The following is a 13241-nucleotide window of genomic DNA, read 5'->3' as shown; positions in this document are numbered from 1 at the left end:
ACCGGCTCACGACAACAAAAATCGATAAATGTTCCCAGAAAAAAGAAAAAAAATAAGAAGAAAGAAAAACGAATGTAAGCTATTATTATGCCTGGATACGATAAAATGGAACCGGAATCGAATTTCGAACTTCCTAAGCGGATTTCTCGAGGAAACGAAAACTTAATAGAAGCGGTAAATCGCAAATAGAGGGTCTTAAAGAAGGTATCGGCTAAAATCTGTCAGCTTATTGCGTAGTAATGAGTCTCGTCCGTTTGCCCGTTTACAATCAAATTAGCTACAATTTTGTCCAAATCCGGCAGTGCCGAGCTACTTTCATTTCACATGTCTTTCTGGTCCCGATCCGAGATTCGAGATTTGAGCCGAAAATCGTCTGTCAACAAGTAATCAAAAATAGAAAAAAACGAAAAAGGGTGCTGCAACACGAGGAACTTCCCAGGGGGGGTCACCCACCATATACGGCGCTCGCCCAAAGCACGCTTACTTCGGAGTTCTGATGGGATCCGGTGCATTAGTGCTAGGTATGATCGCACTCAGGACATTGAGTGAGATGGTTATTCTTATATCCCTCGATGTACGTGTGTAAGGGGCGGCGATGGGACAACACGCGGGCACTGCTCTCGCCCATCATAACCATGAAGTAAGCGTCTGGCGCGATGGCAGAGGCTATGGCTGGGTGACCTCCCCTGGGAGGACCATCGTGTCGCGACCGTTTACCGTAAATTATGGATAAAAACAGTCGAAATAATTGTTTTTAATGAGTTTAACCGTCTCCGAGTAATCTGCGTCATACCCTTCCGCACAGAACCGGCTCACGACAACAAAAATCGATAAATGTTTCCCAGAAAATAGAAAAAAACATAAGAAGAAAAAATAACGAATGTAAAGCTATTATTATGCCTGGGATACGATAAAATGGAACCGGAATCGAATTTCGAACTTCCTACGCGGATTTCTCGAGGAAACGAAAGCTTAACAGAAGCGGTATAATCGCAAATTAGAGTGTCTTAGAGAAGGAATTCGGCTAAAATCTCGTCAGCTCATTGCGTAGCAATGATTCTCGTCCGTTTGCCGTTATAATCAAATTAGCCTACAATTTTGTCCAAATCCGGCAGTGCCCGAGCTACGTTCATTCCACATGTCTTATCTGGTCCCGATCGAGATTCAGATGATTTGATCTGAAAATCGTCTGTCAACAAGTAATCAAAAATAGAAAAACACGAAAAGGGGTGCAACACGAGGACTTCCCAGGGGGTCACCAATCCTAGTACTGCTCTCGCCAAGCACGCATTAACTTCGGAAGTTCTGATGGGATCCGGTGCATTAGTGCTGGTATGATCGCACCCGACATTGAGTGGGATGTTGATTCTTATATCCCTCGAGTACGTGTGGAGCGGGCGGCGATGGACAACACGCGGCACTGCTCTCGCCCAATCATAACCTTGAAGTTAAGCGTTCTGGCGCAATGGCAGAGCTAGGATGGGTGACCTCCCTGGGAAGACCTCGTGTCGCGATTGTTTTTAATGAGTTAACCGTCTCCGGAGTAATCTGCGTCATACCCTTCCGCACAGAACCGGCTCACGACAACAAAAATCGATAAATGTTCGCAGAAAATAGAAAAAAAAAATAAGAAGAAGGAAATAACGAATGTAAAGCTATTATTATGCCTGGGTTACGATAAAATGGAACCGGGAACGAATTTCGAACTTCCTAAGCGGATTTCTCGAGGAAACGAAAGCTTAACAGAAGCGTTAAATAGCAAATTAGAGGGTCTTAGAGAAGGAATTCTGCTAAAATCTCGTCAGCTCATTGCGTAGTAATGAGTCTCGTCCGTTTGCTCGTTTACAATCAAATTAGCCTACAATTTTGTCCAAATCCAGCAGTGCCCGAGCTACTTTCATTTCACATTTCTTATCTGGTCTCGATCGAGATTCAGATGATTTGAGCCGAAAATCGTCTGTCAACAAGTAATCAAAAATAGAAAAACACGAAAAGGGTGCAACACGAGGACTTTCCAATGGGTCACCCATCCTAGTACTGCTCTCGCCCAAGCACGCTTAACTTCAGAGTTCTGATGGGATCCGGTGCATTAGTGCTTGTATGATCGCACCCGACATTGCGTGGGATGTTTATTCTTATATCCCTCGAGTACTTGTGGAGTGGGCGGCGATGGACAAAACGCGGCACTGCTCTCGCCCAATCATAACCATGAAGTTAAGCGTTCTGGCACGATGGCAGAGGTAGGATGGCTGACCTCCCTGGGAAGACCTCGTGTCGCGACAGTTTACGTAAATTATGGATAAAACAGTCGAAATAATTGTTTTTAATGAGTTAACCGTCTCCGGAGTAATCTGCGTCATACCCTTCCGCACAGAACCGGCTCACGACAACAAAAATCGATAAATGTTCCCAGAAAATAGAAAAAAAATAAGAAGAAGGAAATAACGAATGTAAAGCTATTATTATGCCTGGGATACGATAAAATGGAACCGGAATCGAATTTCGAACTATCTAAGCGGATTTCTTGAGTAAACGGAACCTTAACAGAAGCGTTAAATCGCAAATTAGAGGGACTTAGAGAAAGAATTTAGCTAAAATCTTGCCAAGACTTTGCGGAGTAATAAGTCTCGTTCGTTTGCCCGTTTACAATCAAATTAGCCTACAATTTAGTCCAAATCCGGCAGTACCCGAGCTACGCTGATTTCACATGTCTTATCTGATCCCCATCGAGATTCAGATGATTTGAGTCGAAAATCGTCTGTCAACAAGTAATCAAAAATAGAAAAACACGAAAAGGGGTGCAACACGAGGACTTCCCAGGGGGTCACCCATCCTAGTACTGCTCTCGCCCAAGCAAGCTTAACTTCGGAGTTCTGATGGGATCCGATGCATTAGTGCTGTTTTGATCGCACACGATATTGATTAGGATGTTTATTCTTATATCCCACGAGTACGTGTGGAGCGGGCGGCGATGGACAAAACGCGGCACTGCTCTCGCCCAATCAGAACCATGAAGTTAAGCGTTCTGGCGCGATGGCAGAGCTAGGATGGGTGACCTCCCTGAGAAGTCCTCGTGTCGCGACCGTTTAAGTAAATATTGGAAAAAACAGTCGAAATAATTATTTTTAATGATTTAACCGTCTCCGGAGTAATCTGCGTCATACCCTTCCGCACAGAACCGGCTCACAACAACATAAATCGATAAATGTTCCTAAAAAATAGAAAAAAATTAAGAAGAAGAAAATAGCGAATCTAAAGCTATTATTATGCCTGGGATATGATAAAAAGAAACTGGAATCGAATTTCAAACTTCCTAAGTGGATTTTTTCGAGGAAACGGAAGCTTAAGAGAAGCGGTAAATCGGAAATTAGAGGGTCTTAAAGAAGGAATTTGTCCAAATCCGTCAGTGCCCGAGCTACGTTGGTTTCACATGTCTTATCTGGTCCCGATCGAGATTCAGATGATTTGAGCCGAAAATCGTCTGTCAACAAATAATCAAAAATAGTAAAACACGAAAAGAGCTGCAACACGAGGACTTCCCAGGGAGTCGCCCCTTCTAGTACTGGTCTCGCCCAAGCACGCTTAACTTCGGAGTTCTGATGGGATCCGGTGCATTAGTGCTGGTATGATCGCTGCCGACATTGAGTGGGATGTTTATTCTTATATGCCCTCGAGTACGTGTGGAGCGGGCGGCGATGGACAACACGCGGCACTGCTCTCGCCCAATCAGAACTATGAAGTTAAGCGTTCTGGCGCGATGGCAGAGCTAGGATGGGTGACCTCCTTGAGATGTCCTCGTGTCGCGACCGTTTAAGGAAATTATGGATAAAACAGTCGAAATAATTGTTTTTAATGAGTTAACCGTCTCCGGAGTAATCTGCGTCATACCCTTCCGCACAGAACCGGCTCATGACAACAAAAATCGCTAAATATTCCCAAAAAATAGAAAAAAAATGGGAAGAAGAAAATATCGAATGTAAAGCTATTATTATGCCTGAGATACGATAAAATGGAACCAGAATCGAATTTCAAACTTCCTAAGTGGATTTCTCGAGGAAACAGAAGCGGTAAATCGCAAATTACAGGGTCTTAGAAAAGGAATTCGGATAAAATCTCGCCGCCTCATTGCGCAGTAATGAGTCTCGTTCGTTTGCACGTTTACAATCAAATTAGCCTACAATTTTGTCCAAATCTGGCAGTGCCCGAGCTACGTTGATTTCACATGTCTTATCTGGTCCCGATCGTGATTCAGATGATTTGAGCCGAAAATCGTCTGTCAACATGTAACCAAAAATAGAAAAACACGAAAAGGGATGCAACACGAGGACTTCCAAGGGGGTCACCCATCCTAATACTGCTATCGCCCAAGCACGCTTAACTTCGGAGTTCGATGGGATCCGGTGCATTAGTTCTGGTATGATCGCACCCGACATTGAGTGGGATGTTTATTCTTATACCCTTCGAGTACGTGTGGAGCAGGCGGCGATGGACAACACGCGGCACTGCTCTCGCCCAATCAGAACCATGAAGTTAAGCGTTCTGGCGCGATGGCAGAGCTAGGATGAATGACCTCCCTGGGAAGTCCTCGTGTCGCGACCGTTTACGTAAATTATAGCTAAAACAGTCGAAATAATTGTTTTTAATGAGTCAACCGTCTCCGGAGTAATCTGCTTCATACACTTCCGGATAGAACCGGCTCACGACAACAAAAATCGCTAAATGTTCCCAGAAAATAGAAAAAAAAATAAGAAGAAGAAAAGAGCGAATGTAAAGCTATTATTATGCCTGGGATACGATAAAATGGAACCGGAATCGAATTTCGAACTTTCTAAACGGATTTCTCGAGAAAACAGAAGCTTAATAGAAGCGGAAAATCGCAAATTAGAGTGTCTTAGAGAAAGAATTCGGCTAAAATCTCGCCAGCTCATTGCGGAGTAATGAGTCTCGTTCGTTTGCTCGTTTACAATCAAATTAGGCTACAATTTTTCAGAATCCGGCAGTGCCCGAGCTACGTTGATTTCACATGTCTTATCTGGTCCCGATCGTGATTCAGATGATTTGAGCCGAAAATCGTCTGTCAACAAGTAATCAAAAATAGAAAAACACGAAAAGGGGTGCAACACGAGGAATTCCAAGGGGGTCACCCGTCCTAGTACTGCTATCGCCCAAGCACGCTTAACCTCGGAGTTCCGATGGGATCCGGTGCATTAGTGCTGGTATGATCGCACCCGACATTTAGTGAGATGTTTATTCTTATATCCCTCGAGTACGTGTGGAGCGTGCGGCGATGGACAACACGCGGCACTGCTCTCGCCCAATCAGAACCATGAAGTTAAGCGTTCTGGCGAACCGGAATCGAATTTCGAACTTCCTAACCGGATTTCTCGAGGAAACGGAAACTTAACAGAAGCGGAAAATCGCAAATTAGAGGGTCTTAGAGAAGGAATTCGGCTAAAATCTCGCCAGCTTATTGCGGAGTAATGAGTAACGTTCGTTTGCCCGTTTACAATCAAATTAGGCTACAATTTTGTCCAAATCCGGCAGTGCCCGGGCTACGTTGATTCCACATATCATATCTGGTCCGATCGAGATTCAGAAGATTTTAGCCAAAAATCGCCTATTACAAATTAATCAAAAATAGAAAAACACGAAAAAAGGTGTAATACGAGGACTTCCCAGGGGGTCACCCATCCTAGTATTGCACTCGCCCAAGCATGCTTAACTTCGGAGTTCTGATGGGATCCGGTGCAGTAGTGCTGGTATGATCGCTCCCGACGTTAAGTGGGATTTTTATCCTTATATCCCTCGAGTACGTGTGGCGCGGGCGGTGATGGACAACACGCGGCACTGCTCTCGCCCAATCAGAACCATGAAGTTAAGCGTTCTGGCGCGATGGCAGAGCTAGGATGGGTGACATCCCTGGAAAGTCCTCGTGTCGCGACCGTTTACGTAAATTATATCTGAAACAGTCGAAATAATTGTTTTTAATGAGTTAACCGTCTCCGGAGTAATCTGCATCATAACCTTCCGCACAGAACCGGCTCACGACAGCAAAAATCGCTAAATGTTCCCAGAAAATAGAAAAAAAAATAAGAAGAAGAAAGTAGCGAATGTAAAGCTATTATTATGCCTGGGATACGATAAAATGGGACCGGAATCGAATTTCTGACTTCCTAAGCGGATTTCTCGAGAAAACGGAAGCTTAACAGAAGCGTTAAATCGCAAATTAGAGGGTCTTAGAGAAGGAATTCGGCTAAAATCTTGTCAGCTCATTGCGTAGAAATGAGTCTCATCCTTTTGCCCGTTTACAATCAAATTAGCCTTCAATTTTGTCCAAATCCGGCAGTGCCCGAGCTACATTGATTTCACATGTCTTATCTGGTCCCGATCGTGATTCAGATGATTTGAGCCGAAAATCATCTGTCTACAAGTAATCAAAAATAGAAAAACACGAAAAGGATACAACACGAGGACTTCCAAGGGGGTCGCCCACCCTAGTACTGCTCTCGCCCAAGCACGCTTAACTTCGGAGTTCTAATGGGATCCGATGCATTAGTGCTGGTATGATCACACCCGACATTGAGTGGGATGTTTATTCTTATATCCCTCGAGTACGTGTGGAGCGGGAGGCGATGGACAACACGCGACACTGTTCTCGCCCAATCAGAACCATGAAGTTAAGCGTTCTGGTGCGATGCCAGAGCTTGGATGGGTGACCTCCCTGGGAAGTCCTTGTGTCGCGACCGTTTACGTAAATTATGGATAAAACTGTCGAAATAATTTTTTTAATGAGTTAACCGTCTCCGGAGTAATATGCGTCACCCTTCCGCACAGATCCTGCTCAAGACAACAAAAATCGCTAAATGTTCTCAGAAAATAGAAAAAAAATTAGAAGAAGAAAATAGCGAATGTAAAGCTATTATTATGCCTGGAATACGATAAAATGGAACCGGAATCGAATTTCGGACTTCCTAAGCGGATTTCTCGAGGAAACAGAAGCTTAACAGAAGCGGAAAATCGCAAATTAGAGGGTCTTAGAGAAAGAATTCGGCTAAAATCTCGCCAGCTCATTGCTGAGTAATGAGTCTCGTTCGTTTGCCCGTTTACAATCAAATTAGCCCACAATTTTGTCAAAATCCGGCAATGCCCGAGCTACGTTGATTTCACATGTCTTATCTGGTCCCGATCGTGATTCAGATGATTTGAGCCGAAAATCATCTGTCAACAAGTAATCAAAAATAGAAAAACACGAAAAGGGGTGCAACACGAGGACTTCCAAGGGGGTCACCCATTCTAGTACTGCTCTCGCCCAAGCACGCTTAACTTCGGAGTTCTGGTGGGATCCGGTGCATTAGTGCTGGTATGATCGCACCCGACATTGAGTGGGATGTTTATTCTTATATCCCTCGAGTACGTGTGGAGCAGGCGGCGATGTACAACACGCGGCACTGCTCTCGCCCAATCAGAACCATGAAGTTAAGCGTTCTGGCGCGATGGCAGGGCTAGGATGGGTGACCTCCCTGGGAAATCCTCGTGTCGCGACCGTTTACGTAAATTATAGATAAAACAGTCAAAATAATTGTTTTTAATGAGTCAACCGTCTCCGGAGTAATATGCGTCATACCCTTCCGCACAGAAACTGCTCAAGACAACAAAAATCGCTAAATGTTCCAAGAAAATAGAAAAAAAAATTGAGAAGAAAAAATAGCAAATGTAAAGCTATTATTATGCCTCTAATACGATAAAATGGAACAGAAATCGTATTTAGAACTTGCTAAGCGGATTTCTCGAGGAAATGGAAGCTTAACAGAAGCGGAAAATCGCAAATTAGAGGGTCTTAGAGAAGGAATTCGGCTAAAATCTCGCCAGCTCCTTGCGGAGTAATGAGTCTCGTTCGTTTTCCCGTTTACAATCAAATTAGGCTTCAATTTTGTCCAAATCCGGCAGTGCCCGAGCTACGTTGATTTCACATGTCTTATCTGGTCCCGATCGTGATACAGATTATTTGAGCCGAAAATCATCTGTCAACAAGTAATCAAAAATAGAAAAACACGAAAAGGGGTGCAACACGAGGACTTCCAAGGCGGTCACCCATCCTAGCACGCTTAATTTCGGAGTTCTGATGGGATCCGGTGCATTAGTGCTGGTATGATCGCACCCGACATTGTGTGGGATGTTTATTCTTATATCCCTCGAGTACGTGTGGAGCGGGCGGCGATGGACAACACGCGGCACTGCTCTCGCCCAATCAGAACCATGAAGTTAAGCGTTCTGGCGCGATGGCAGAGCTAGGATGGGTGACCTCCCTGGGAAACCCTCGTGTCGCGACCGTTTACTTAAATTATAGCTAAAATAGTCGAAATAATTGTTTTTAAATAGTCAACCTTCTCCGGAGTAATCTGCGTCATACCCTTCCGCACAGAACCGGCTCACAACAACAAAAATCGCTAAATGTTCACATAAAATAGAAAAAAAATAAGAAGAAGAAAATAGCGAATGTAAAGCTATTATTATGCCTGAGATACGATAAAATGAAACCAGAATCGAATTTCGGACTTTCTAAACGGATTTATCGAGGAAACGGGAGCTTAACAGAAGCGGAAATTCGCAAATTAGAGGGTCTTAGAGAAGGAATTCGGCAAAAATCTCTCCAGCTCATTGCGGAGTAATGAGTCTCGTTCGTTTGCCCGTTTACAATCAAATTAGGCTACAATTTTGTCCAAAATCCGGCAGTGCCCGAGCTACGTTGATTTCACATGTCTTATCTGGTCCCGATCGTGATTCAGATGATTTGAGCCCAAAATCGTCTTTCAACAAGTAATCAAAAATAGAAAAAAAAGAAAATGGGTGCATCACGAGGACTTCCCAGGGGGTCACCCATCGAGGGGCGATGGACAACACGCGGCACTGCTCTCGCCCAATCAGAACCATGAAGTTAAGCGTTCTTGCGCGATGGCAGAGCTAGGATGGGTGACCTCCCTGGAAAGTCCTCATGTCGTGACCGTTTACATAAATTATCGCTAAAACTGTTGAAATAATTGTTTTTAATGAGTTAACCATCTCCGGAGTAATCTGCGTCATAACCTTCCGCACAAAACCGGGTCACGACAACAAAAATCGCTAAATGTTCCCAGAAAATAGAAAAAAATTAAGAAGAAAAAAAGTAGCGAATGTAAAGCTATTATTATGCCTGGGATACGATAAAATGGAACCGGAATCGAATTTCGGAATTCCTAAAAAGATTTCTCGAGGAAACGGAAGCTTAACCGAAGCGGAAAATCGCAAATTAGAGGGTCTTAGAGAAGGAATTCAGCTAAAATCTCTCCAACTCATTGCGGAGTAATGAGACTCGTTCGTTTGCCCGTTTACAATCGAATTAGCCTACAATTTTGTCCCAATCCGGCAGTGCCCGAGCTACGTTGATTTCACATGTCTTATCTGGTCCTGATCCAGATTCAGATGATTTGAGCCGAAAATCGTCTGTCAACAAGTAATCAAAAATAGAAAAACACGAAAAGGGGTGCAACACGAGGACTGCCTAGGGGGTCACCCATCCTAGTACTGCTCTCCCCCAAGCACGCTTAACTTGGAGTTCTGATGGGATCCGGTGCATTAGTTCTGGTATGATCGCACCCGACATTGAGTGGGATGTTTATTCTTATATCCCTCGAGTATGTGTGGCGCGGGCGGCAATGGACAACACGCGGCACTGCTCTCGCCCAATCAGAACCATGAAGTTAAGCGTTCTGGCGAGATGCCAGAGCTAGGATGGGTGACCTCCCTGGAAAGTTCTCGTGTCGCGAACGTTTACGTAAATTATAGCTAAAACAGTAAAAATAATTGTTTTTAATGAGTAAACCATTTCCGGAGTAATCTGCGTCATACCCTTCCGCACAGAACCGGCTCACGACAACAAAAATCGCTAAATGTTCCCAGAAAATTGAAAAAAAAAATAAGAAGAAAAAAATAGCGAATGTAAAGCTATTATTATGCCTCGGATACGATAAAATGGAATCAAAATCGAATTTCGGACTTCCTAAATGGATTTCTCGAGGAAACGGAAGCTTAACAGAAGAGGAAAATCGCAAATTAGAGGTTCTTAAAGAAGGAATTCGGCTAAAATCTCGCCAGCTCATTGCGGAGTAATGAGTCTCGTTCGTTTGCCCATTTACAATCAAATTAGGCTACAATTTTGTCCAAATCCGGCAGAGCCCGAGCTACGTTGATTTCACATGTCTTATCTGGTGCCGATCAAGATTCAGATGATTTGAGCCGAAAATCGTCTGTCAACAAGAGTAATCAAAAATAGTAAAACAAGAAAAGGGTGCAACACGAGGACTTTCCAGTGGGTCACCCATCCTAGTACTGCTCTCGCCCAAGCACGCTTAACTTCGGAGTTCTGATGGGATCCGGTGCATTAGTGCTGGTATGATCGCACCCTACATTGCGTGGGATGTTTATTCTTATATCCCTCGAGTACGTGTGGAGTGGGCGGCGATGGACAACACGCGGCACTGCTCTCGCCCTATCATAACCATGAAGTTAAGTGTTCTGGCGCGATGCCAGAGCTAGGATGGGTGACCTCCCTGAAATGTCCTCGTGTCGTGATCTTTTACATAAATTATCGCTAAAACTGTTGAAATAATTGTTTTTAATGAGTTAACCATCTCCGGAGTAATCTGCGTCATACCCTTCCGCACAAAACCGGCTCACAACAACAAAAATCGCTAAATGTTCCCAGAAAATTGAAAAAAAAATAAGATGAAGAAAATAGCGAATGTAAGCTATTATTATGCCTGGAATACGATAAAATGGAACAGAAATCGAATTTAGAACTTGCTAAACGGATTTCTCGAGGAAACGGAAGCTTAACAGAAGCGGAAAATCGCAAATTAGAGGGTCTTAAAGAAGGAATTCGTCTAAAATCTCGCCAGCTCATTGCGGAGTAATGAGTCTCGTTCGTTTGCCCGTTTACAATCAAATTAGCCTACAATTTTGTTCAAATCCGGCAGAGCCCGAGCTACATTGATTTCACATGTCTTATCTGGTGTCGATCGAGATTCAGATGATTTGAGCCGAAAATCATCTGTCAACAAGTAATCAAAAATAGAAAAACAAGAAAAGGGGTGCAACACAAGGACTTCCCAGGGAGTCGGGTCACCCATCCTAGTACTGCTCTCGCCCAAGCACGTTTAACTCCGGAGTTCTGATGGGATCCGGTGCATTAGTGCTGGTATGATCGCACCCGACATTGATTGGGATGTTTATTATTATATACCTCGAGTACGTGTGGAGCGGGCGGCGATGGACAACAAGCGGCACTACTCTCGCCCAATCAGAACCATGAAGTTAAGCGTTCTGGCGCGATGGCAGAGCTAGGATGGGTGACCTCCCTGAGAAGTCCTCGTGTCGCGACCGTTTATGTAAATATTGGAAAAAACAGTCGAAATAATTATTTTTAATGATTTAACCGTCTCCGGAGTAATCTGCGTCATACCCTTCCGCACAGAACCGGCTCACGACAACAAAAATCGCTAAATGTTCCCAGAAAATAGAAAAAAAAATAAGAAGAAGAAAATAGCGAATGTAAAGCTATTATTATGCCTGGGATACGATAAAATGGAATGGAATCGAATTTCGGACTTCCTAAGCGGATTTCTCGAGGAAACGGAAGCTTAACAGAAGCGGAAAATCGCAAATTAGAGGGTCTTAAAGAAGGAATTCGGCTAAAATCTCGCCAGATCATTGCGGAGTAATGAGTCTCGTTTGTTTGCCCGTTTACAATCAAATTAGGCTACAATTTTGTCCAAATCCGGCAGTGCCCGAGCTACGTTGATTTCACATGTTTTATCTGGTCCCGATCGAAATTCAGATGATTTGAGCCGAAAATCGTCTGTCAACAAGTAATCAAAAATAGAAAAACACAAAAAGGGATGCATCACAAGGACATTCCAGGGGGTCACCCATCCTAGTACTGCTCTGGCCCAAGCCACTTAACTTCGGAGTTCTGATGGTATCCGGTGCATTAGTGCTGGTATGATCGCATCCGACATTGAGTGAGATGTTTATTCTTATATCCCTCAAGTGCGTGTGGCGCGGGCGGCGATGGACAACAAATAAATCCTTATATTATTTCGAAAATTCTGATTCAGCCCTTAAACGTTCGTAAATTGCCCTTAGGTCCCAAATCTTTCGAAATATTGCATTTTGGTCCCTTAAATTTCGATACTTGCATGTTTATTTTATATGCCGGAACGTAAATTTTATCCGTGTGGGTTTTTCAATAAAAAAATACGAACTTTTTGGCAATCCGGCTATTTAATTCCCAAACTATTTTTACCAAAACATTACTAATATTTTAATTAATTATAATATAGACTAATTGGCTTAATTAGGGGCTTATTAGGCCTAAAGCCTTGTTAGTGTTTAATTAAGTATATAATATGTAAACCTTTCCCATAACCCTACGATTCTTTAAAAAGGACACGGCCACTCTTCTGAAAGTACCTAGATTACACGGCACACACATGCTTAAAAATCGAGGCAAACTTTCGAGCATTGCCAAGGGAAAGTCTTAGCCAAGGTTCTTGCTCCGTTCTTCGTCATCGTCAACGGTTTTTCGTGCATAAATTACGCATAGGCACACCTATTCTTCCCTTCAAACTATCATCACATCATATTATATTTTTATGCATGAAAATTTTGGGAAACAAGTGACACTTTGAATTATTTTCGTTTTTATGCAATCCATGAAATTCCAAGCATGATTTTGATTCAAACTTTTGTCGTTTACATGTATATACGGGCTGCCATGATATAGGTTATGTTAAGGCATGATTTTACGCGGGATTTAGAGTCCTAGATAATCACCTTAACACCACACATGCAATAGAACACAAGCTGTGCAGCAACTTGCTGTCATGGAGCAAAGGGGTTAGGTTTTATTGTTGCAGGGGCTAGGGCTTGCTTGGCTGGTTCCAGGGGTTAGCCAAGGTCGTGGGTGAGTTAGGGATAGAGTCCTAGCCATGCTAGGACTCGCGCTCAAGGGCTGGGAAGGAGTCCTAGCAGGCTATGACTCCCACCGGAGAATCAAGGGGAATTGCGTGCAGGGTTCTGGGCTTGTTGCAGGCTGGTGGGCATGGTCCAGGGGGCTTGGGCTGGGTCAGGTCGAGTCCTTAGGGTCCTTAGCGGGTGCACAACAGGTTGGTTCAGTGGCTGGGTTCGTTGGTAGATGCAGGGAA

At 43.7% G+C, this 13241-nt stretch overlaps 10 non-coding genes and 3 pseudogenes across 10 annotated transcripts; all 13 read right to left on the bottom strand.

Moving 5' to 3' along the window:
- Positions 1-1226: 1226 nt before the first annotated feature.
- LOC142511413 (5S ribosomal RNA) lies at positions 1227-1346 on the bottom strand (annotated as a pseudogene).
- A 647-nt stretch (positions 1347-1993) lies between these two features.
- LOC142516934 (5S ribosomal RNA) lies at positions 1994-2112 on the bottom strand. Its single transcript, XR_012812701.1, has one exon. It is a non-coding gene; the product is annotated as a 5S ribosomal RNA (ribosomal RNA).
- Positions 2113-2795: 683 nt separating this feature from the next.
- Positions 2796-2914, bottom strand: LOC142506719 (5S ribosomal RNA). The gene has a single exon (XR_012805001.1). It is a non-coding gene; the product is annotated as a 5S ribosomal RNA (ribosomal RNA).
- A 604-nt stretch (positions 2915-3518) lies between these two features.
- On the bottom strand, positions 3519-3637 carry LOC142516668 (5S ribosomal RNA). The gene has a single exon (XR_012812451.1). It is a non-coding gene; the product is annotated as a 5S ribosomal RNA (ribosomal RNA).
- Positions 3638-4310: 673 nt separating this feature from the next.
- On the bottom strand, positions 4311-4428 carry LOC142509026 (5S ribosomal RNA). The gene has a single exon (XR_012807218.1). It is a non-coding gene; the product is annotated as a 5S ribosomal RNA (ribosomal RNA).
- A 683-nt stretch (positions 4429-5111) lies between these two features.
- LOC142506278 (5S ribosomal RNA) lies at positions 5112-5230 on the bottom strand. The gene has a single exon (XR_012804573.1). It is a non-coding gene; the product is annotated as a 5S ribosomal RNA (ribosomal RNA).
- Positions 5231-5654: 424 nt separating this feature from the next.
- On the bottom strand, positions 5655-5773 carry LOC142507554 (5S ribosomal RNA). The gene has a single exon (XR_012805809.1). It is a non-coding gene; the product is annotated as a 5S ribosomal RNA (ribosomal RNA).
- Positions 5774-6456: 683 nt separating this feature from the next.
- LOC142516857 (5S ribosomal RNA) lies at positions 6457-6575 on the bottom strand. Its single transcript, XR_012812628.1, has one exon. It is a non-coding gene; the product is annotated as a 5S ribosomal RNA (ribosomal RNA).
- A 680-nt stretch (positions 6576-7255) lies between these two features.
- On the bottom strand, positions 7256-7374 carry LOC142513668 (5S ribosomal RNA). The gene has a single exon (XR_012809602.1). It is a non-coding gene; the product is annotated as a 5S ribosomal RNA (ribosomal RNA).
- A 2143-nt stretch (positions 7375-9517) lies between these two features.
- On the bottom strand, positions 9518-9635 carry LOC142510661 (5S ribosomal RNA; annotated as a pseudogene).
- Positions 9636-10321: 686 nt separating this feature from the next.
- LOC142513234 (5S ribosomal RNA) lies at positions 10322-10440 on the bottom strand. The gene has a single exon (XR_012809192.1). It is a non-coding gene; the product is annotated as a 5S ribosomal RNA (ribosomal RNA).
- Positions 10441-11123: 683 nt separating this feature from the next.
- On the bottom strand, positions 11124-11247 carry LOC142507218 (5S ribosomal RNA). Its single transcript, XR_012805480.1, has one exon. It is a non-coding gene; the product is annotated as a 5S ribosomal RNA (ribosomal RNA).
- A 683-nt stretch (positions 11248-11930) lies between these two features.
- On the bottom strand, positions 11931-12048 carry LOC142512064 (5S ribosomal RNA; annotated as a pseudogene).
- Positions 12049-13241: the final 1193 nt, after the last annotated feature.

The sequence above is a fragment of the Primulina tabacum genome, chromosome 10 (genome assembly GCF_025594145.1).
Source record: "Primulina tabacum isolate GXHZ01 chromosome 10, ASM2559414v2, whole genome shotgun sequence".
Classification (NCBI taxonomy): domain Eukaryota; kingdom Viridiplantae; phylum Streptophyta; class Magnoliopsida; order Lamiales; family Gesneriaceae; genus Primulina; species Primulina tabacum.
Note: the sequence above shows the minus strand (reverse complement) of the source record. Positions and strands in the feature narration are given on the sequence as shown.